Source organism: Nycticebus coucang, chromosome 5 (assembly GCF_027406575.1).
Source record: "Nycticebus coucang isolate mNycCou1 chromosome 5, mNycCou1.pri, whole genome shotgun sequence".
NCBI classification, from domain to species: domain Eukaryota; kingdom Metazoa; phylum Chordata; class Mammalia; order Primates; family Lorisidae; genus Nycticebus; species Nycticebus coucang.
The window spans coordinates 25,486,772-25,511,944 of NC_069784.1; the positions used below are offsets into that span (position 1 = coordinate 25,486,772).

General features: G+C 46.1%; 1 long non-coding RNA gene and 1 pseudogene across 1 annotated transcript; one reads left to right on the forward strand and one right to left on the reverse strand.

Moving 5' to 3' along the window:
* Positions 1-3,615: 3,615 nt before the first annotated feature.
* Positions 3,616-20,654, reverse strand: LOC128586794 (uncharacterized). The gene is made up of 3 exons (XR_008380299.1): positions 20,526-20,654; positions 9,760-9,861; positions 3,616-3,798 (listed from the first exon to the last, which is right to left on the reverse strand). It is a non-coding gene; the product is annotated as an uncharacterized LOC128586794 (long non-coding RNA).
* LOC128586793 (putative methyltransferase-like protein 7A) lies at positions 4,078-4,783 on the forward strand (annotated as a pseudogene).
* Positions 20,655-25,173: the final 4,519 nt, after the last annotated feature.

Sequence of the window (25,173 nt, forward strand, 5' to 3'; positions counted from 1 at the left end):
CCATGCTGGTTTCAACTTGCCAGGGAAGGGAATCCAACAATTGTATTCCCTGGTGTCACGGCTGCAAACCCATTTAGACTGTTCCTGCTCAGGTCCCTTCTCTGTAGTTGGAGGGACCCAGCTTCAGTGTAGATGGTGCCCGCTCCATACCCTGGCTCACTCAGTGACTCTTGCAGAATGCCAATTAGACCTCTGTTACCCTGAGCTCTGCTTCCTCGACATACATCCTCCCCCTGCACAGCCCTATGCAGAAAACATTTCAACATAAGGAAGTGGTTCATGTGAAGGAAAAGGAAACATACCCTCAAAAGTCCACACTTTCATTGAAATGCAGCACGTCCGCCAGCTCCCCAGGCCTCCCCAGCTGGGTGTTGGGCTGGACCGGGAGTCAGATGGTGATGACTTGTGGAAGAACGTCATCTTGCCTAACAGAGAAGTGGTTTTCAGCAAACGTTAAGGAGGATTTGCTCTCCGTTTAGGATGATTCCTTTTTCCACTAGGCAAGACTCATACAGCTGCCTTCCCAGAGCCCTTGCACTCTCATCTGAATCACACTTTGAGAAATTAATTATTCACTGTTTGTACCACCAGTCATGTTCCCAACTAGATCCTAAATTCCCTGAGGAGCCATGGGCCATGATGTTACTTCCCCTGCTCCCCAAGTGCCCATGGCTGGGCTGCACCCACGGGAGGCCCTGGATGGAGTTCAGTGGTCAGGATTGCAGAGCACAGGGACCCGCAGACCTTGTGCTTGGGACCCTCTAGTGCAACCTCTGACACAGGGAAACTGCAGGTGGGAGGAGGAAGAAGGGTGGGAGGCCGGCAGCTGGGCAGCCACACACCCAGATGACAGATCCAGGACCGTTGCACAAGGATGGAGGAGAAGCAGGATGGTGACTGGTCGAGAGCGTGGTGGCATTGCTAGGCCTCCTTGGGCCCCTCCACTTCCCCTGCTGTAAGGTGGAGATGGCACATGAGCCGCAGCTCAGGGCAGTGTGAAGACCAGATGGGCAGATCCATGAAAAGCTCACAGCACAAGGCCTGGGGCAGAAGAAGTGCTCAATGAACCTTCGCCAAAGGAAAATCTATAACTTCAAAAGAAAAACTATCATTTTGTTGAAGTAGTTGCTACTTCCAAATACTTAGTATAAATGTATTAAGTAACTTGACAACTTTTCAATTCAATTTTACCCTTGCAGAAAATGCAGTTGTGAGCTGGGGGGCTTTGGCCCAGGACTGTTCTTTCCCAAGCGGGAGGTTCTCACAGCCTCGAACATGGCCAGACATTGTCGATGGCCCACGGCCAGGCCCAGCAGCTGGGATGGAAATACCCTGAGCCGGTGAAGTTATGCAACCAGTGGCAGAAGGGAGAAGTGGCCCACACGGCGCAGGGAAGCAAGAAAAGCAAGGGCCACACAGCAAAGCTTTTCCTTGTTCACAGACTGTCGCTTGAACTGAAATGCACATTCGCATCTCGGCCTCCTTAGGTGTTGATCAGATACTGTAAAATCACACTCCCTGGCACCGAATTCCAGTTCCGATCCTTCCTAGCCTCTGAGTGAAGGGACTTTTCCATGCTCTGTGTCATAATCCACCCTTCATCTGCAAAATGGGCATAATAATGGTAACTTTTTTTTACTCCTGATAAATTGTTATATTAACTTAAAAAAAATTCCTACAAAATATTCAGAACAGAGTCTAGCATGTCATAAGCATCCCATAGAGATTAATTGTTATTGTTTTTTTTTTTAATAACTTGTCTTAGTTTGAATGCAGCTGTAGAAACGAATCATTTCAGACGAGAGGGATACTGCGAGCTATTTGGGAGAAATTTCTTCTATCTGTTGCTTTCTGTAGGTAGAGGCAAAGGAAGGGGCTCCAGCTTGGTTTAGGGAAAGTTCCAAGGCTGTTTGTTCTCTTGGCTTGAATAAGCGCCTTACCTCATCTAATGTCAAGGGTCTATGTGCCTGTGCTCCCTCCCTGCCTGGCTGCCCGGCCTGCAGCCTCCCCCCACTTGCAGCCTCACCTGGTGCAGGTTGGTTGGTGAGGAAGGGACAGGTGGCTGCACACACACCCCCGACCCCCGAACCCTGCCACTCTTTGGACCAGGGCTGGGTTCTGAGGTTTGCCTCTTCTGCCAAGGTCTCCATCATCTGCTGACACCACCTCTGTGCCTCATTGCTGTGTCCACCACAACAGGACTTCAGCAACTGGTCATCCTTCCCTTCCTTCCATAGTCACTGCTGCTTTCAACACACAGGCTTCATCCACCTGTCTGAGTTTTTCGTTTTGAGATCTTTTTTTGCTTATTTGTTTGTTTTGCAGTGTGATTCCATTAACATAGTCCAAAAACTAGCAAACTAGACCATATTTGCTTCAGGGTATAGATGTGGATGGCTTGTTATAAAGAGCAGTGATTGGATCTACAGCACCATTCTAATCACTTCATATACATTCATCATATTTAATCTTTTTTTTTCTTTTGAGACAGAGTCTCATTTTATCGCTCTCGGTAGAGTGCTGTGGCATCACAGCTCACAGCAACCTCCAACTCTTGGGCTTAAGTGATTCTCTTGCCTCAGCCTCCCAAGTAGCTGGGACTACAGGTGCCCACCACAACGCCTGGCTGTTTTTTTGTTGCAATTGTCATTGTTGTTTAGTAGGCCCAGGCTGGGTTCGAACTAGCCTGCCTCAGTATATGTGGCTGGCACTATAACCACTGAGTGAAGGGCGCCAAGCCTATATTTAATCTTTTAAGCAGCCTTTCAGTTCGCATTCTATTGTCTTCTAGATGTCCTAACTGGTAGCTGAGGCTCCTGAGAAATCTTCCAGAAAAATCCACCAGGAAGACCAGGGCAAGGCGCAGCCTGGGACAGCAAGAGCCATGTTGGGTCAGGGGGGAAAGCATGCATCTTCCATGTGTCCTGCCCGACCTATGACCTCCAGTACCTGGACCCTCATCTCTTCTGCCATCTGAGACCCACACTGGCACGGTGGCCCTCAGACCTCTGCCTCCATCAGAGCCCTTACTTTGGACCTCTTTGGGGGAAGGTGATGAAAGGCCTTAGCCCACTGCACCCACCACTGCCCAGCGTGAGGCTCTAGTGCTTTTACACGGGACCCGCAGCAGAGACACCCTGACCCGAGAGTCCAGTCCTAATCCAGGATAAGGCGGGCACTGTGTTCTTCTCACAGCCTCTTGCTCCTTGCAGGGGACCCCACAGTGTTCCTGAGCATTCCATGAGCAATGTCTCTGTGGCTTTGGGGAGGTCTTTGCTTACTCTACTTCAGGACTCCGGCGCTATTGCCTGATTCGTAGGGTGATGACCACTCTGGAATTCCCCTTCCACCCCTGACCAGCTCCCCTTTGGGGGGTTCCGGTTCTGTGCGCCCTCCCCGCCGGCTCAGCCTCTGGGGTGCTGCTCCCTCCTGGATCAGATCAGCCGTTCCCGCACCCCACCCTCCTCCACTGCTGGCGTGCCTCCTCGCCCCTCCCCCGCTCAGCCTCCGTGTCTTGCTTTGTTTTGTGTTACCAAAACAGAATACCACAGACCAGATTATTTGTAAGGGAAAAAAAATGTTTCTTACAACTCTAAAGGCTGGGAAGTGCAAGGTCAGAGGCATCGGTGAGGGCCTTCTTGCTGTGTCATCCTGTGATGGAAGGCAGACTGCACACGGGAGATGCGAAAGAGGGCGGAATTCTGCTCTGGTGCAGGTGGCCCACGCCTCGGAGAGGAGCCGGTTGGCCTTCTGTGTCTGCTCTTCCCAGGCCCGGCTGCCTAGACGGTGCCCACCACTCTGAGGACAGACACACACACATCTGCTCAGACTCACACAGTGATCTCTGCACACCCTCACGTGCACCCCTAAAATAGTGCTTTGCCAGGCTTCTGGCTATTCCTTAATCCAGTCATGTTGACACCCACAATCCACAGTGCACCCCTAGTCAACCTGGGACACATATCTGTCTCCTTGAACTACACTTAATTTCCAAGTGAAGGGCCAGAAGCCTGTGTCCTGCAGTTAAGGACACAGGGCTCTCTAAGTGTGGGTCTGTTTTTTCCTCTCTTCTGAGCGATGGTGCTTACCATCTTTATTCTCGGCTGGCCGTCTACATCCTGGGATTTCCCGTGTTCCTGATGAACTTTCTGGGCTTGTGGTGCTGGATATGCAAAAAATGGTTTCCCTATTTCTTGGCAAGTTTCACTGTGACATACAACGAACAAACGGCAAGCAAGAAGATGGAGCTCTTGGGCAACCTGCAGGAGTTTGTGGGCCCCTCTGGGAAGCTGTCCCTGCTGGAGGTGGGCTGTGGCACTGGGCCAGAGTGACTTGTGTTGACCCCAATCCCAACTTTGAGAAGTTTTTGATCAAGAGCGTTGCTGAGAACCAACATCTGCAATTTGAGCGTTGTGGGGTGGCTTCTGGGGAGAACATGCACCAGGTGGCCCATGGCTCTATGGACATGGTGGTCTGTACCCTGGTCTTGTGCTCAGTGCAAAACCAGGGACAGATTCTCCGAGAAGTGTGCAGAGTGCTCAAGCTGGGAGGGGTTTTTATTTCATGGAGCATGTGGCAGCTGAGCCATCCACCTGGAATTCCTTCTGGCGACAGGTCCTGGATCCTCTCTGGTACCTTCTGTTTGATGGGTGCAACCTGACCAGAGAGAGCTGGAAGTCGCTGGAGCGGGCCAGCTTCTCTAAGCGGAAGCTCCAGCAAATTCAGGCCCGGCTGTCCTGGAAGTTTAGTGCACCCTCATATCTATGGGTACGCGGTGAAATAGTGTCAGTGAGCAGGAGAGTGCCAAGGGGCTCAAAGAACAGAGGATTCAGTTGGGGGGCAGGGCAAAGATCGTAATAATTCATGGACTAAATTGAAAATCCAAGTTCAGGTGGTGCCTGTGGCTCAGTAAGTAGGGCACCGGCCCCATATAAGTGAGGGTGGCAGGTTCGAACCCGGCCCCAGCCAAACTGCAGCAAAAAAACAGCTGGACCTTGTGGCAGGCGCCTGCAGTCCCAGCTACTCCGGAGGCTGAGGCAGGAGAATCGCCTAAGCCCAACAGCTAGAGGTTGCTGTGAGCTGTGACACAACGGCACCACTCTACCAAGGGCGACAAAGTGAGACTCTGTCTCTAAAAAAAAAAAAAAAGAAAAGAAAGAAAAGAAAAGAAAGAAAATCCAAGTCCAAGCAGCACAAACTTTCTTTACTTTCTTTTTTTTTTAAACACAGATTTTCTGAAAAACAAATCTGAACCTATTTGTTATTCTTAGTGTCGCTGGTCTGGCTTTCATAATTAATGTACCAGGACACCACGCCCAGGTCTTAACAGCTTTATGTCCACCAAAGCTGATTTTCCTGCATTCCAGCCCTGAGTTCTGAAAATAAAGATTATACTTCATGGTTGAGTACACCAGTAAAACAATTTAAGGGAGTTAGAGCTCTTGGATTCATTTTCCTTATTATCTAGCACTGACTTTGCTGAGTATAGTAGATTGTAAGTGAGGAAAAAGTTCCATTATGATCAGGAAAACCTTGTATTATTTGGTGTACTATGTAAGCGCCTCTAAGGATCAAGCAATCTGTGAGTCTGTAAAGGAGACATGCTTTGTGCAGCACCTGGGGCTCAGTGAGTAGGGCGCCAGCCCCATATACTGAGGGTGGCAGGTTCGAACCTGGCCCCGGCCAAATTGCAACAACAACAACAAAAATAGTTGGGCATTGTGGTGGGTGCCTGTAGTCCCAGCTATTCGAGAGGCGGAGGCAAGAGAATCACCTAAGCCCAAGAGCACTTTTTCACCCTCAGTAGGTGCCGTTGGCTTGAGGAAAGCAGGGCAAACATGTCAGCAAGGAGACCAGCTAGCAGGCTATAGCAACAATCCCAAAAAGAGATCATGGTGGTGAGATTAGGGGATAGCCATAGAGGTGGAAGGAAATGGTTGATTTGGGGTATGTTTTAAGATGGAACAAATAGGACACCCAACCCCTGTGATCAGGTGTCTACCATACACCTGCAAGTTCACTTAGCACTTCAGACTCATCGTATCAGAAACTGAACGCATTACTTTCCCCCCAAAAGCTTCATCCCTCCTTACTTCTGCCTCTGTTATTACCACTCCCAGCTAGACAGTTGTCTGGGCTGGAAAGCGGGTGTCATCTTTGCTCCCTCTCTCTGCCCACCTTCCACGTACGATCAGCCACCCCTCCTCGTCCATTCTGCTCCGCCTTTCTTCATTCCCCCCTGCACAGCCTTAATTCCTCTGGCCTGGCCTCTCCTTTCCAGCCTGTGCTCGGCAAACTCCACGTGACACCTGCAGCAGACTGTGGCTTATGGCAAGCAGACTATAGCTGTTTAAAACCACTCTAAGCCTCTCTGTTGCCTGTTTTATCTTTTCATATTAATACAAGGGTACACATGATTCGGCTACATTGCTTGCATTTGCAAGGTGAAGTCTGAGTTGCAGTTAAGTCCTTCACCCAGCAGGTGTGCCATATACCCCTACCTTGTACCCATTAGGTGGGAATTTACCAAACTCTCTCCTCCCCCCGCTTGAATTTAATTGTGTTTTTCTCTTGTGTGGGCATGTAGTTGTTAATCTACCAGTTTCGACTTAGTATTGTGTACATGGGATGTTCGCTTTTCCATTTTTGAAGTACTTTACTAAGGAGAATATTCTCCAAATCCATCCAGGTAAATACAAAAGATACGAAGTTTCCATCTTTTTTATAGCTGAATAGTATTCCATGCTGTGGCTACACCAAAGTTTATTAATCCATTCATGGGTTTTTGGGCACTTGACTTGATTCCACATCTTTGCAATTATGAACTGAGCTGCTATAAACATTACAGTACAAATGTCTTTACAATAAATCAATTTTTTCCCTACTGGGTAGATACCTAGTAATGGTATTCTAGGATCAAATAGAACAGTGGTTCTCAACGTTTCTAATGCTTCGAGCATTTAATATAGTTCCTGTGGGTTGCAACCTACAGGTTGAGAACCTCTGAAATAGAAGGTTAACTTTTAGCTCTTTGAGGACTCTCCATACTTCTTTCCAAAAAGGCTGTATTAGTTTGCACTCTCACCAACTGTGTACAAGTGTTCTCCTCTCTCCGCACCCACGCCAGCATCTGAAGCTTTGAGACCTTGTGGTGTAAGGTAATTTCACTGGAGTCAAGTGATATCTCAAGGTTGTTTTGATTTGCATTTCTCTGGTGATTAGGGATGATAGACTTTTTTTTTTTTTTTTTTGCAGTTTTTGGCCAGGGCCGGGTTTGAACCCGCCACCTCCGGCATATGGGGCCAGCGCCCTACTCCTTTGAGCCACAGGCACCACCCAGGGACGATGGACATTTTTTCATGTGTTTGTTGGCCATTCATCTGTTCTCCTGGGGAAAGATTCTGCTCATATGTCTTGCCCAAAGATTAATGGGGTTGTTTGCTCTTTTCTTGTTGATTTGCTTGAGTTCTTTGTAGATTCTGGTTATTAGCCCTTTGTAAGATTCGTAACATCCAAATGTCTTCTCCCAATCTGAAGACGTCTGTGTGCTGTGTTTCTTGTATCCTTAGATGTGCAGAAGCTTTTTAGCCTGATTAGGTCCCTCCATTGCCTATTAAACAAAGTCCAAATCCTCTAGCCCAGAACTATTCAAAAAAATACAATGTGAGCCACATATATAATTTTAATTTTTCTAGTAAGCACATTTTAAGAAAAGATGAAATTTATTATAAGAATATATGTGATTAACCTACTGTATTCAAAATATTATGATTTTGACATGTAATTTTCAAAAGACAAAATTATAATATATTTCATTTAAAGATCTTAAATTGAATGTATTTGCAGTTCCGTACTTGATCTTAGCCAAAATCCTGAGAAGTGATTATTTTCGATTCTAGAATCCAGCAAAATCTCACTCTTCAATACAGAATGAATATTCTGATGAGCCAAGCGGAGGAGCTTGGCTTTCTAGATAGGAAAGGGCTAAAGAGAGCAGAAATAGAACAAAAAGTGGATTGGTTTTTCAAGGTTAAAGGAGAGGGCTTTATCATGTTGGCTGCAACTGGCTTGTTTGGGGACTTGGCTGTTATCGTTCTCCCTCCTGATTTCTCGGAAGCTCAGATAAACAACTTAGTTTTGGCTTGGTGGTGTGAAACTTCAGCACGAGTAACTCTACTTTGGTTTGGCCTGTTAGCCCTAGTGCAGGAGTTCAGGCCAAACCAAAGACTTCCTACAAATTATATTTAGCATAATCAATATAAAAAGTATTAATGATAAATTCTGCATTCTTTTTCTGTACTAAGTCTTCAAAATCTACTGTATATTTCACACTTATAGCCACATGTCAAATGCTCAGTTGTGTGGCTCCCAAACTGGACAGTGCAGCTTTAACCAGTCAGCCACAGGCCACTCGCGTGGTCTCTGCTGCCTCCTCTCCAGCCTCATCCTGACCCTGACTCCATTGTCTCTCGCTGCTTGTTCCTTATACTCCAGTAGATCTTATCAACTTGTGGTACCCCAAACACATCCTTGCACATAAATTCTGCAATGTGCTGAAGCAGGCTTGCACTGGCTTTGGGAGCCAACTGTGCGCATGTCTTCCCAACTCCCCGCTCAGTGTGTCATACTGGCAGCTTGAAGTCAGCTGTGGTAGAAGCATTTACACTACAGAAATTGGCAGACTCTAGATATACATCAGGGCTTCTGCTGTGGAAGTGGGGACCAGTTGTTAAACATTGACCAGCATATCACAGCACATAACACCTCCCATAACACTCTTCTAGTTTACCAGGGAAACCTAGTCACCCAGCTGTTTGTGCCCCCACCAAACTTTAAGTTCAGAAATCAGAGCCTCGTTGTCTGTCCCCAGTGCTCAACATGTGGTAGGGTCCCTTTCTCTTCCTCTGCCTGCGTTTCTCTGTATACTCTATTATCATTAGCATGGTGTATAAGAGGCCATAAACAATGGACATTTAAAATACAGGCTTAAAAATGAAATCTCTTTGGATGTAAATCCTGCTTCTTCTGCTCTCTGGTGTTGTGGCCTTAGACAACGGATCTAAGTATAATGCACATTGGCTTCCATACCTGAAAAGAAATTTAAAAATACCTCCCCACAAAGCTGTTACAATGAATCATATAAATTGTTTAGTCCAGTACTTGTATGTACCACAAGCACTGAAAAATGTTTAGATATTATTATTAAGTGTTTAAGTATTTATCACTTGTACAAAGTAGGTGCTCAAAACCTTTTTGCTAAAATAAATGTTGAATGAAATTTCAGAAATTCCTCGAGTCCAATTCAGAGAGTGTCTGAGTCAGAATTGCAGCTGAAGACAGATGGCACACACACTCAAAGGGTGACTAAGAGGAAGTTTATTGAAGGACTATTTACAAGGCCTAAGCAGGATTAAGGGAACCCGGAGTGGCAGTGGTGTGTGACCACGGCTAGGCCTAAAGATGAAGGGGAGGGGTCCTTGCCTGAGCCCCATGAGAGCTGTCCCTGGAGGAAATGTCAGTCCATGGCAGCTGCATTGTCCTTAAAGGAACCCAGCCCCTGTCAAGCCACTGGGGCCAGGGGCTGGATAGACCCCCCCCCACCTCACTTCCCTCCAGCTCTCCGGAGGACCTTCTGTCATTGCCTCCCAACTGTGGGTCTGGCGCAGGGAGTCCGAGTGCTATCTCTGCAGGCCACCCACCTGGGCCAGGAGCTGCGTGCAGAAGGGGGCAGACAGACCAGAACCCCAAATGGAGACTCACTTGCAAGCTCAGAGAATCTTCAGATGCGATGAACCCCCACCAGCCTGCAGGTGTCCAGTCTCCAGAGATAATCATCATTGATACTGGGCAATTGGTTTCAGCCTTGAGGGAAAGAATCAGACAGCAAGCCTTTAGATGAGCTGTTTGGTTACTTTATTTACAAGTTTCTTCTCTCGAATTTAAGAAAGCCGAGTTTACTCTATGACACTCCACTTTGATGGCATCTAACCAACACTGAAAGAACATACTCCTTTCCTATGTTTAACTCCAGTGATTCACACAACAGAAGTGTACTATATCTTAAGCAATTCTTCACAGAGCAACAAACAAACTGTATATATATACACACACATACACGTAAGTCTATTAATACTGGAATTTCATCTTCTAGGTTCCTGGTCTCGGTGATTCGAAGAATGAATCCACGGACCACAGATCATTCTCTCTTACAGAAAAGAATGCACAAACACCAAAGCTCCTGGCAGAGAGAAAACCCAAGTCGGGGTAGAAAAGCTCTCTCTTTTTCTCTCTGTCTCTCTCCGGGATCTTTGTCCAGAGGTTTATATAGGCGCATGCATTCCTTATAGTTATCTGAGGCCAGGAAATGAATGGATGCAGTCCTTTCCCCCAGGCAAGGTGAATGAATGTATTAATGAATGGACACAGTCCCTTCATGGGATTGAGGCCTGGGAAACTTACCAGGCATTGGTAATTGACCCAGGCATAGGAAATGGGGGTTCCCTGCTCAGTCATAACTGCAAAGGGGAGGAGACACCAAGGCACCATTGTCTCCCCAGCAGTTATCCGGCCTCTCTGCTACTAGAGCCTGGGGTGGGGGGAGGTCCCCCCTTGCCTACCCTCCAGCAAGCTGGTTCCTCTGCTGGCTGCTACCACAACAACACCACTGAGGTGGAGCAGCTGGTCTTCCCCTGGGCTTGGCTGAGCTGGCTAGGGTGCCACCTGTCCTGTATCAATATGTGCATATATTATTGTAATTAATTAATATTAATTATCATAATTAATATTAATATACATATTATTATATAATATATCATATATCATATAATAACATGGTATTGTATAACATATCATATATAATACTATAACATATTATTATATAATATAGCATATAATAATATAATATTGATTAATATAATTAATATATGTTAATTAAAACACCATTATAGTATTGTTACCTTTACAACTGATAGGCACAGTTCTTTTCATTTTTCTGTGAGCCCCTCTCTAACCCTCCATTCAGCCTCTAGAAATGGTCTGTTAAATATCCTGCTGATGTCAGAGGAGTTGCAAAAATGCTTGTTTGATTGTATTTGCTGCTTCTGTAGGCCTGGAAAAAGATTTACGATTTTCTTCAAAAGGACTGGAAGGAGGCTATAATCATTTTCTGGCAAGGTTCTGGAACTTTGTCAGCTTCTGCATAAATCTCCTTATGCTGGGGGGTGGTGGATGGTGGTTATAGCCACAAGTTTAATTTCAGTTTCCTGCCTGTCCTAAAATGTGGTGTTCTGAGTCTTCCCTTGTCCCTGCTAACACTTTCTAAAAGTCCTGGCGAAGCCCACTCCACAGGAAAGAGGTGGGAGGAAGGGGGCAGGCAGGGAAGGATTCAGATCCAAACATCCTGGCTCCTCCATTAGACTGCAAGCCCATGCGGGCAGGGACCACCTATCATCCTGCGTCCCTAGCACCGAACCTGGTGCCTGGCACATTGGAGGTGCTCAACCCTTTTGTAGAAGAAGTCACCAAGGTGCCCAACACTTGAAGATATTGGAGAACTTGTTTTTCGGAAGAGAAAACTGAACACAGGGTATTATTTACTTATTTATTTTAACTTTTTGTTTGTTTGTTTTCTGAGACAAAGTCTTAGTCACCCTGGGGTTGAGTGTCATGGCGTCGTAGCTCACCATAACCTCAAACTCTTGGGCTCAGGGGAGATAAAATCAGCAGGATTGTGAGAAGTGATGGCTGGACTGTGAGAATGGCTGGGTGAGGGTTTGCTTCGTTGTATGTGATACAAGCTACTCAGGGAAGCTTCAGAAAAAATGTCTTAAAAAGACAACTCAAAGGCAGGAGCTGCAACCCCCTGAGGAACGCGGAACGAGAAACTACCCGAGGTGTCTCCATCTACCTGAGTTGTCTCTACCTCCAGCTTCTCTCCGAAGGTCCCCTCATTGTCTGTTTCTCTGACCCCTGTGCCTCTCCCAGCTGCAGTGGGAGGCTGTGGGGAGCAGGTCTAAGGTCAGTAGCTCAGTCCCAACTGTGTGTGTGTGTTCCAGATTCCCTGGGCAATTTCAACACAGCGCAGGGGTGCAGAATCTCCAGTCTGGGTGCATCCACTGTCTCAAGGTGCCATTTCCAAATGGGTGTGACTGGCCCAGGCTGGGCCTGTCCGGTCCAGTGACCTGCGGCCACTGTGACAGGGCTGGACAGAATAAACATGGCGTTAGCTCAGCCTCAGGGGCAAGGAAGTGGGGTAGGGGTGGGGGGGGAGTGGCCCTGACAACATCCAGATTTTGCTGTAGTTCTAATGCACCAACAAGTTGGGTTTCAAGTTTACCTCTTGCTCCTTCCCCTGGGGACAAGGCCCTGACTGGCCTGTACTTTGTGTCACTGACACAAAGCGCAAAGGGACTGAGTTAGCCCCTGGGCACCAGCTCCAGGCCCACTCTGGCTTGGTCCACTCCTCCAGGGAAGCCGGTGCTGCTTGCAAGCGCCCGTCTCAGAGCCTCTGAAGCAAGTGGGGATGGCGGAAAGTGTGTCTTCCGGGAACTGGAAGCAGACAGCTGTGAAAAGCTAGGTCGTTGGAATCGACTTCTTGTTTGTCATCAGAATGAGTTACTGGGAGTAAATTGCAGTTTCATATTTCTACCCAGATGCGGGGGAGGGCGGGAGGCGGAAGGAGCTGACCAGAGGAATCTGAGTCCTGGAGAAGCTGGCCGTTGTGGCGTCTCCCCTCATAGCTACCTCCCTGCTGTTAAGCAGCTCCTCCCACCCACCCAAGACAATCTCCCTACATGGAGAAATCCTCACACTGGCTTCAACGTGAGGAGGGGAACTGGGCTGCATTTGAAGGGACTTGGCCTGACCACAAGAGATTCTGTTCCTGCTCTTCCAACTCAGAGTCAGATCACTCCAGGGGCGTGGGCCTCATAGAACCATCAAACCTCAAGAACAGCCCAATGGTGGGTTTGAAACCAGAGGGCTCTTTGTTCTTCTGTTCTGCTGGGTCTTATCCTCCCTTTTAATATCCTGCCCTGACCACAATTTCCACAATGATTTTACACTTCGCCCACTTGGTAATTTATGCATGTGTTTTTGAGTGACTGCTTTCTGTTTTGTTTTTATTTCCCTGGAAAAGCTAAAGGAGTTATATTGTTATGGCTAGGTAGAGCAGTTACTGGTGATTCAGAAGACCAGGAGTCAAGTTCCAGATCTGCCCATTGCTAGTTTTGTAACCTTAGGCAAATGACTTCAGTTCTGTCCTGTGGCTGTGTTAATTCTGTTACTATATTCACTAAATGTCTGTGCCCTCCTGGAGAGTTTGAACTTTTTTTTTTTTTTTTGAGACACAGTCTCACTCAGTCACCCCCGGTTGAGTGCCGTGGCATCATAGGTCACAGAAACCTCAAACTCTTGGGCTCAAGTGATTCTCTTGCCTCAGCCTCCCGAGTAGCTGAGACTACAGGCACCTGCCACAACACTCAATCCCTACTTTTAGAAAGGGAGGGGTCTTGTCCCTGCTCAGGCTGGTCTCGAACTCCTGAGCTCAAGCAGTCTGCCCTCCTCGACCACCCAGAGTGCTAGGATTACAGGCATGAGCCACCATGCTGGGCCAGAGATTTTGAACTTCTAAGTCTAAACTTTTATCCATCTTAATTACAAGCCCAGTGCGTAGCACAGCCTGACACATAGCAGATATGCAAAAAACATTAAAATTTAAACTGTCATGGCCATGAAATTGGGACAATTATGCCAAATTGGAAATATTAAATAAGACAATTCATTTAATTTATGAACTACAAAGAATAATAATACATATGCTTAAAGGCTACAATACTGTCACTATAAAATTTTGTAGGACTTTCTTTTTTAAAAAAAATGGTTCTATTGAATTGTTCTCACTTCATGCTTGAAAAGTTTAGGGATAAGGAGTTTGTGAGGAAAAGCCAAGATTTCTCATTTGTAAGATTTTATTAATTGCATTATTTATTCTGTTTCTGTTCCCACCTGTGATGTTTTTTCGCTCAACTAGTTACATTGATTTTTAGGAAATTTTTTTTTCACAGTTTTTGGCCAGGGCCAGACCTGAACCCACCACCTCTTTGGCTGGCACCCCACTCCTGCACCACCCTCAACTAGTGACATTGTTTAATGGTTGATACATTTGGTGTGAGGGTAACAGCTCAAACCAGTGTGTTTAGCCTTTGCCCTGGGGACATCTTGATATGATACTGACAATTCTTTGGGGGTGGAGGGGGGCTGTCCCGTGCATTTTAGAGGGCTTAGCAGCATCCCTCACCTCTGCCCATTAGATGCAGCAGCATCCTCACCCTCACTGTCACAACCAAAAATGTCTCCAGAAATCTTCAAATGTCCCCTGGAAGCGGGGTGCAAAATCATCTCCCTCTTCTCTGTTTCCACACCACTACTCCAAAGTTTTGACTTAAACTTTTCTCTCTTACATCTTCTATTACGAACTTTCTCAATACTTTTAATGGATGAGCCCAGGTCTCTTAAATGCTACAAAGACTACTCTGAGTTCTACTCCAAGTATTTTCACTGACTTGGGCTTGAAGACACGTGTCTCCTTCAGTGCACCTGATTGCTCAGAATCTCCCTAGCTTGCCAGAGAAATTCCCTCCTTCTCCCCATCCTTCCTCCGGACGCAGTGTGCTTCTTCCCTTCAGGCCTGGGACGGCTGCCTTCTCGGAGGTCCCCAGGTGGATACACGCTCGCAGCCTGCTGTGAGCCTCGGTGCACTACAGGACCCTCAGTTTACAGCAGACGTACATTTGGGTGTTGTCACTTTATATTATCATGAAGAACAAGTCTCTCAAGTGGACTGTGTCTATCTTCCTGTTCACACATGTACCCAATTTATAGGCAAAGACTTAACTTTTTCTTACCATTTGATGGCTGCAGCCAGTGTCACAGTCCTCCTGCTGTAGACAAGATACCTACTTTCCTGGCCAGGCACAGTGGCTCACACCTGTAATCCTAGCACTCTGGAAGGCCGAGGCAGGTGGATTTCTTGAGCTCACTAGTTCAGCCTGAGCAAAAGCAAGACCCCTGTCTTTACTAAAAATAAAAATAGAAAAACTGAGGCAAGAGGAACACTTGAGCCCAAGAGTTGGAGGTTGCTGTGACCTGTGATGCCATGGCACTCTACACAGGGCAACAGCTTGAGATACTATCTCAAAAAAAACAAAACAAAAAACAGATGCCTACTTTTCACCCAGCCTCCTGTTCACCCTACTTTGAAGAGTTCCAAAGTTCATGATTTTTGTCTGACCTTCATTTTCTCCAATGTGCAAAAGCTGTTATTATTATAATAGCCTCCACTTGTTTGCCTGTGAACTTGTCAAGCATGAATTTGCTGAGTACAAATGGTGCTCACTCCTCTGTGGTACTGGCACACACTCCCTACTAGAAAGGAGTTTCTAGTTTCTAGATAGTTCTGTCTCAATGAAACTATCCTGTGTACTATGCACACAGCTCACATTTTCCTTAAGCAACGGTATCCTTGTGGACAAGAAGGAATGATGTCTTGTGCTGTCACCTGTGTATGCACACATTGAACGCCCAGTGTCTGGGACATAGCAACAGTCTACAGTTGCTTTTGGCAGAGAGTTTGTTAGCTCGAGATTGCTGTCTCTACAAAGAAGCACGACCAGCTACTAATTAACTTGATATTCTGAAGATGAGTTGACATCTGAAAAGATAGGAGAATAGTTCAAAGGAAGCGATCTGAACAGGACATTTGGATGGGCTGTTTAACATGTCCATGTGTTTCAAAACAACTCTCTTCACGTTGACAGCCTCCGTCACCAGCCACTGTGAGCTCCAACTTAGTGCCTGATGTGCATTGTCACATTTAAACCTCACAACATACTGATGAGGTTTTACTGGAGATAAATATTATTATCCACATCTTAAAAGATGAGAAAAAAGAAATGCAGAGATGTGCAAAATTGACCAAGTACACACATTTGGTAAGTAGCAGACTTAGGATTTAGTCTGAAGGCCAACAAAGTGAGATGCTGGATAGCAGCAACCAGGACAGGAATTTCATGGAACTCTGAGGTGGAGTGAAGAGCTTTATGTGCCATCCCAACAACTATCACGCTAAAAAAACAGTCTCTAATCAAACACAGAATAACCTTCCATTACTCAGCATCTACCCAGAAGAAAAAAAAATCATTTTACCACAAGGACATATGCACTAGAATGCTTATAGCCGCTCAATTCACAATCACCAAGACGTGGAATCAACCCAAATGCCCATCAATGCAGGAATGGATTAATAAACTGTAGTGTATGTCTACCATGGAATACTAATCAGCCATCAAAAAGATGGAGACTTTACATCTTTTGTGTTAACCTGGATGGAGTTGAAACACGTTCTTCTTAGTAAAGTATCACAAGAATGGATATGCAGGTATCCAATACACTCAATGGAAACAGTAGATGAACCACTACCTGCCCATGTGGGAGAAAAATACAATTAAATTCAAATGGAGGAGAGAGAGGAGGGAGGGAGATTGATAATCTCTCACCTAATGGGCACAATGTGAGGATATATGGCACACCTCCTGGTGAAGGGCTTGACTACAACTTGGACTTGACCTAGCAAACACAAACAATGTAATCTAATATAAAAAACGTGCACACAGGATAGTATGAAAAATACAAGGTTAGGAATCAGAAGATCCGGACCTCAATCCCTCCTTTGCTACTTTCTATCTGAATGATCATAGACAACTGATGTAGCATCACTGAGCATCCGTTTTCTCTTCCAAAGTGGATATTATAGGGTTGTTGTGAGTAATTCTATTTTAAGTGCTATTCTCTAAAAAAAAAAAAAAAAGAGAGATATATATACACACAGTCCAACCATAGGCATTTCCCAGGAGTCACATCACCAAATCATGGGAAGAACCTGGCTGCTCCACACAAACCAAGTTGGACAGCCATTGCTGAGACCATCTCAAGGCGATGTTCTTTTTCCCATAACATCAGCGATGACACGGGGAGAGTGAGCCTGTCAGGCCAGGGGGGCTGTGTCTCTAATAGGCTGGCCACATTCAGAACACGAACTGGGCCTCTTCTGAGTAACCACAAGCAGAGGACAAACAGACACAAGGGCATGCCTCCAAGTGGCTGGCCAGCACGCAGCGGCTGTGGAACACTGTGGTTAGCCTCAGACTCCGGCAAGAGGGAAAAGTCTCAGCTTCCAAGTTAGCTGCTTCCACAAAAGTAAACTAAAATGAGTCATGTAAGGATGGAGAAACCCCGGGAGACCATTTTCCATGTAAGGATCACGATAAAGCATAAAAGCTGGAGATGGGAGAACTCTAAGAACGGGGTGGCTGATGTTTCCATTTTAGTGAGTCACTGTGTGAGACGTGTGGCCAGACAGGAGCACGGGTGTGTGCGTGTTCACACGCATGTGCAATGGAGGTATCCTCCTGCCTCCTCTTTGGTTGATTTGCTGGAGCTCCACGCTGCTCAACATCATCCAAGTGGCTTGGAAACTTATATAACATTATTACGAGAGGGTGACCCTGATTCTTTTTGGTATTCTAAAACTGCCCTTCAAAAAGTTTGGACCAATTCCACTTTTCACTCTTGCAAACAGTATTGCAAGTCATTTTTCTTCTCCAATGCCAACACTGGCTAATATTACTAGTAACATTATTATTCTTTCCAGCTTTATTTTAAAAGTGATATCTATATGTGATGAAAATTACATTCAAAGAGTACAGAACACTAGGAAAAGTCTCCTCCCCGTCCTCACTCCGTCCCAATCACCATGGTAACCAACTTTAGCCAGTTCTGGTTTCCTTTGTTTAAGCGGTTGCCACAAATACTAAAGAGTGGACCTATACCTTTTTCTTGATTTATCGACTCTGGCAGTATTGACTCCTGCCATGGGAGAGTCTGTGCTAGCCTGTCCTTCTCACCAACCGTATTCCACTTGACTCCTCACTCCGGAGAGAAGCGACTCTTAACTTTTCCCCGCCACCCTTTCTTCCTACTTCCCTCACCTTCCAACTTCTGCCCTCCCTGCCGTTCCTTTTCTTATTTCTTGAGTTTGTCATGACCATGTTCCATTCTGAAACCAAGGTTGAGTTCTCCATGTTTTGCCTAAAGATTGATTCTAAGTATTAAAAGCCAATGGACAGTTTTTATAATCGTGAAAATCAATATAAAATGTTTATTGAAGAAAAATTAAATAAGAAAGAAAATCACCCCAGGCCACAAAAAAGAAAACGAATTCTCTTTTCTTACCCTTATCAGTTCCTTAATTTAGGTTGCTTCTTATTGGCATTAGAATTACACTCCTGATTTTTGTTTTTTTCTGGAATTCTCCTACTTGATTTCCATTTTTTAACTAATTTACAATAGAAATATATACCCTCTTCACTAGATCATGAAGATCATCCAATTTCTTCAGCACATCATTTGTGAATGGCCTAATTTTGTCTCATTGTCTTCTAGGTATGTATTACAGGTGCTACAATGGTTTTTTGTTTTTTATCTTATTTACACCCTTGAATTATTCTTAATGATTCTTGGATTCCATGCATTTCTCTTTCTTGGACTCCTCTCTCATCTTACTGGGTACACACACAGGTAGTCTTTCAGAATTGGTATAAATTAATTCTAAAAATCAATAATCAGTTTTTATATTATAATTGCATAAATATTATTTACTGAAGAACTGAGTAACGTAGTTATGAAAAACTATTTGCCTTGACAGATTAGTGAATAGTTTGGTTGAGCTGATGATTCTAAATGGTACTACCACAAAGGCATCGATGGATCACCTGTTACTCTTCTGTCAAGTCCAAATCCCGATTCATTCTTATTCTTCTTCAGTAGCTCTCTTCACACCCCAGAAATACTGAGAATCTTCTCTTTAAAGTTCATGGTCTAAATTTTATAACAATGTATAAGTATTTTTTAAAATTCTTTTTGCTCTATCCTCAGTGGGTCTTTCCAATCTGAAGACTCTTGTATCTTTTGATTTATTTCCTCCCCTCCCCCGTCTTCTCTGTTCTTTCTAGAATTCCTGCTAGATGGATGTTGGACTTCTTAAATTGGTTCTACCTGTCTTTTAACTTTGCCCTCATAATTTCTGTCCTCTCTTTCTGCACTGAATTCTGGAATATTTCCTTAACTTTTTCTTCCAACCCTTCTGTTGAAATGTTTCTTTTCTTTTCTTTTTTTTTTTCTTTTTTCAGTTTTTGGCCAGGGCTGGGTTTGAACCCTCCACCTCCGGCATATGGGGCCAGCGCCCTACTCCTTTGAGACACAGGTGCCTCCCCGCAATGTTTATTTTCCAAAGCTCTGGCTGCTTTGGCTTACCCATTCCATTTAGAGTCTTAGCATGACCTCACTTTAGGTCATAGGGTAGAAAACAGGTAGATGGGCTGCTCCCAAACCCCCCTCTTTCCCCTTCTTGGGGCCAAACAAGAAAACCTTCACTCTTGGGGGCCAACTTCACTCAAGGAACCCTAGGTCTCCCCACATAGACTGCTGAGTTCTCTTAAAGAGCAAAACTCATCTCTGAGTTTGTATCCATGATAGGGAGATGGTAGGAGTGAGGGTGGGCAACCAGGTCAGCTGCTCACAGGTGACCCTTGAGACAGTCACCCCAACTGCTGGTCAGTCTCCACTCCCATGTCTCCTTTCTGTCACCTCAGAGCTGGATGTCTGTGTTAGTCAGGGTTCTCCAGAGAAACGGAATCCATAAGTTACAGGTGGGTAGGTAGGTAGACAGATAGACAGATAGACAGATGAAATTTATTACAAGGAACTGGCTCACTAGATGATGGAGACTGAGGCATCCTACCATCTGCCTTCTGCGAGCTGGAGACCAGCAAATCCGGGAGTGTAATTTCAGTCCAAGCTGCAGACCTGGGAACCAGGGGAGCCAATGGTGTGAATCTCAGTCTAAGGGCAGAAGACCTATGTCCCTACTCATGCGAGCAGATAAGAGCAAAAGGGGCAAATTCCTCCTTTTCCCCGCCTTTCCTTCTATTCAGGTTGAATAGGGCCCACCCGCTTCCTGGGGAATCTACTTTACCCAGTTTACAGACTCAAATGCTGGTTTCAACCAGAAATGCCCTCACAGACACACCCAGAAATGTTTAATCCGGCACCCCTTGGCTCAGGCAAGCTGACACAAGTGTCATGCACCTGTTCAGAGCCCTCAGGAAGATAGCTCCTGTCCAGGAGGGTGGCTGTTCTCCATTCAGCATCCTCCTACCCCTCAGATACTGCTTCCTCCCCACCCTCTTTAGTTTATCTGACAATTCCATCCTATTTGCTTTCCATCCTCCAGTAACTCATCAAAAAACTCCTCTGCTGCACCCTTTTTGTATATCTTTCTCCTGTTTCAACGGGTCTCTGAGTGAAAGAGAAGGCGCTATGGGGCCCAGTTCACTCTCTCAACTATGAACCCAGGACGGTACTGTTAAATACTGTAAATGTCATCTGGAAGGCAAAAAATTATAACTCACCTTTAACCTGCCTTTCTGTACATTTTAGTGAGGCTGAGTATCTCACATTTGGTTAGCCGTCTGAGCTTCCTCTGTGGAGTGCATGGCCTGTTTATACAACAAGCGCCCCTCAGTGCCATTCAAATCCAGTGTACCTTTGACTTCAGCTCCTCGCACAGACCGTTTTAGGTAGCAAAGACATTCCACTTGTGAGCTCTTAATCCTTGTTAAGTATTAACTCCTAATTCTTTACGGATTATGAATTCACACAACGAAAACAGGGCTATCAGTTTAAAAAGCTGTTGTTCTTCTTTCTCCAACTTTTCTTTGGACTTCTTCTTCCTGACTTCGTGGAGAGACTGGGGCAGGGAGGAAAGGACGCAGCACACCCCGGTGTTCTCTCCAGAAGCCAGGCTTCCCTCCGGCCACTGCCTGAATTCTGACTCCGCACAATTCTCTGTGCTCAGACGTGTGCCATGCGGGACTTGTGGTGGGAGCCACCTCTGCTTTCCTACAAAAGTCCTTTGGTGTGCACCAGGCTGGCAGCCCTCCCAGAGGACATAACTGGGAGATCCAGGCCCTGTGAACAGCACCATTTCGAGGAGCGGTGGTCACAGTAATGGCCAGTGGCACCCAGACTAATTTGTTTCTTTAACTCTCAGTTTCCTTATTGGGACCATGGAGATGATAATATCTTCCATACAAGCTATTGTAAAGAATACATGAGGCTGGACACAGTGGCTCACGCCTGTAATCCTAACATTATGGGAGGCCGAGGTGGGTGGATTGCCTGACCTCAGAAGTTCAAAAACAGCCTGAGCAAGAGCAAGACCCCCATCTCTACTAAAAATAGAAAAAAAAAAAAACTTGCTGGGAACCTGTAGTCCCAGCTACTTGGGAGACTGAGACAAGGGGATCATTTGAGCCTCAGAGCTTGAGGTTGCTGTGAGCTGTGACACCACAGAAGTCTACCTGAAGGCAACAGAGTGAGACTCTCAAAAAAAAAAAAAAATGAGGTCCCCAACTTGGTTTATATAAACTTTATATAAATTGAGCTCTCTACTCCTTTGTAGCTCAGAATCCTGCTCATGGTAACTTATCTCAATAACTTGGGCCTTCTTTGGACAAATCTCTTTATTTGGGGAAATTTATCCAATTCCTTCTGAAAATTAACACTTGGGGGAAAAAAGTCATGATAATGCTGAGAAAGCCTGAGGTCATGTGTGTGTCTGTGTGTGTGTGTGTGCGTGCGCACTCGCACGCGCCTTTCAGGAGTTCTATTTTAAGTAAAACAAAGCATTTTAAACCACTCACACAGTGAACTGGGAAGAGCAGGGGAGTTGAGGGCCTAGGTCTTCCCTCTGCCTGTCTGGAGCCAGACAGGATGAGAATCTGAATCTGTCTTTGGCAGAACCCATGAGTGGCAGGAGCTTGAGAAGGGCGCTTCTCCTTCTCACCTCCTGGATGTACAGGCTTCGGGGTTTAGGGGAAGAAAGAGGAGCGGGGGAGAGTGGCCGTGGCCTTTCATGAGGATGAGGGATGACTTCCCTCAAAACCACAATTTGCTCTTCAATGATATTGTCACGGGAAGAAATGCTGCCTATGGAAACCCAAAGAATGGAACCCAAACAGGAAAACCCCAGTGAGACCAGGGGTCCCAGGAGGGGATCTTCTTCTGCAGTCCCCAAGGGCAGAGAACTTGCACACAGTAGGCATTTGTATTAGTTTGCTAGGGCTGTCATAATAGGACACCATCAACTGGGTGGCTTGAACGACAGACATTTATTTATCTTCTCACAGTTCTGGAGGCTGGAAGTCTGAGATCAGGGTTCATTACTGGTGTAGCCTCTCTTCCTGCCTTGTAGACAGCCACCTTCTTGGTGTGTCCTCGCATGACTTTTTCTCTGTGTGTACCCAGAAGAGAGAGAGAGAAATCTATAGTGTCTCTTCTTATAAGGCCTCCAACCCTCTCAGATAAGGGCCTCATCCTTATGACCTTACTTAACATTTATAACCTCATTAGAGGCTCTACTTCCAAATCCAGTCATATTGAAAGTGGGGGCTTCAAAGTATGAATTTGGGGGTGACATAATTCAGTCCATAACAGTATGGAATAAGCACCTATGGTTAATTAATTCATTAATGCTCTGCACGTGTGGAGACTCTAATTTTTAAGCCACACCAGGCTGTAAGGAGAAAGAAATCCTCCTATTCACATCCTTCTGGCTCTCCCTCAAGGTGGATGCCATTGCCAACATGATCACACCACCGAGGCCATCAAAGGTCCACTTTTTACAACATCCCTTTGCAGTTAGCAAGGACTTGTTCATCAATCATTCAGCAAACATCCACACGTCCATGACTGGCCACCCCATTCACACTCTGCCCCCACACTGAGGCCTGCCTCGTTCTCTCTTCCTCTGTCTCTGCCACCATCCGCTATGGTCTGAAAGTGTGTGCTCTCCCCCAGATTCATATGTTGAAACTTCATTCCCAATGTGATAGTGTTGGGGGGGGATGCAGTGCTTTGGGGGTGATTAGCTTAGGAGAGCAGAGCTCGCATGAGTGGATTAGAGCCCTTTCATAAAAAAGGCTCCCAAGAGCTGCCTTGCCAGCCCACCCTGTGAGGACATGACAAGAAGTTCCCATCTATGAACCAGAAAACAGGCTTCGCCAGACACCAAATCTGCCAGTGCCTGGATCTTGAACTTGCCAGTCTCCAGAACTCTTAGCAACAGATTTCTATCTTTCAAAAGCAACCCAGTTTGTTGCAGAAGCTCAAATGGACTAAAATGCTATCTTTTTCTAGCCCATGGGGTGATGAGAGACTGAGATAAGTATTCGTTTTCAGGGATAGATGGCCCCCTCACTTCAGTTTCTAGCCTAAACTGTGAGCAGCTTCCCAGACCTCTGCTCCAAGGGGAGGGCATCCAGGGAGGGAAGGGAGGTAGACCAGGCCTTGTGCCCAGCCCTCGGAATGTAGCAGCACTCTGTTCTCCACTGGCTATCCCCTCTCTCTCCCTCTCTTCACAGAGGCGAGGCATCACAAGGGAAGGAGGACAGGAGAACATGGCCATTCCCAGGGCCTCTGGCAAATGTCATCAAAATCGAATCTACATCTTTAATGAGGACTACGAGTTTATTCTCCCAGAAGTCTGCACATTCTACCTCCTAAAGAATCATATATACCTGAGGAAGCTGTGGCCTCAAGCTGTGAATATGTGTGCCCACTGCTTGAGGGCCTGATTGGCTGGCTGACTGTTCTAAAACCACACAAAGCATTCCTCCCTGAGCATAGGGGACGTAAAATGATGTCTCAGGATGCTCATTTTCCTTCACAGGTAGTCTCAGGTCATTTAGGTGGCATATGCACAGCTGTCCCAAACCTCTCCCAACCTCCTGGGACATTACAGCTCAACATCCCTCTTGTTTGAGGGGATGTCCAAGGGCCTACCATACTCATTTCTCCTTGAGTCCTTTGATTCTCAAAAATATTCCTAACACATTTACAGCTTGCAAAGTATTTTCACATGTCAACATTTAATGCTCATGAGTGCTCTGTGAGATGACGGAGACTCTCATTCATTCATTCAGCAAGTACTCATCATGTGCTAGGTACACGCTGGGCCCTGAGGGGACAGCTGGCCAGGGGTATGGCCCACACCTGAGGAGCTCACAGACTCCGGAGGGAAATAGACAGTGTCCAGGCCTAAGGGCCATGGGGTATGCTCATTCTGGCCCAGGAGAACCAAGAAGTTTTCCTCAGGAAGAATGTGTATCTTGTTCCTGAAGGGAGAGTCAGAGCTGAGCAGGCACAGAGGGGGGTCAAAGGAATGCCGGTCAAGGGCATAGGATATCCAGGTTTCCAGAGAGAAAGTGGGGCCCAGGTCTGAGAGGTTAAGTGTGGCTTGGGGTAGAGCGGAAAGTGTGGGAAGAGAGGTAGACAGGAGATAGATAAGTCCAGAGAGGAACTTGGGGGCCAGAGCACAGGTGAGGACATTTTAGGACATGTTAAGGAGTTTGGACTTTTACCCTAAGGAAACTAAATGGGTAATCATTAAGGGTTTTAAATAGAAGAGGGGCATGTATAGGGTGTACAGGTTAGAAAGAATAATCACGCAGCGGGGGCTCTGGACTGAGGGGTGAGACAAAGAAAATATGGAGTGATGCAGGAGAGAGGAGGGGATTTCCGTTTGGAGCCGTGGCACTGGGGATGGGGGATGGGGTGCATGAGGCGTGTAACAGGACTGTGCAGGACCTGTGGCTGGATGAAGGTGGGAGGCGATGGGAAGCTAGCGCAAGACATTGAGAATTCTGTCTGGGCCATGGGGAGATGACAGTGCCATTCACTTAAGCAGGATGAGGAAGAGGAAGGACCAGGTTTGGGAAGAAGAATAAATAAGTCAATCAGGTGTTTTGAGTTCTAGGGGCCTGCAAATCCCAACAGAGATGTTTGAGGAAGTTTGGGTTCATGGGTTAGGACCCGAAGGGGGAGGTCTGGCTTAGCAATACGTATTAAGGAGGCTCTGGCATATTAGCTATAGTTGATATCACAGAAGTCTGTGAGGTCACCTGAAGCAGGATGCAGAAGGCCAATGTCATTTGAAAAATGAGGAAAGTGGGACTGGACCAAGATCTCACAGCTGGTCATGGTAGAGCTGGGCTAGAG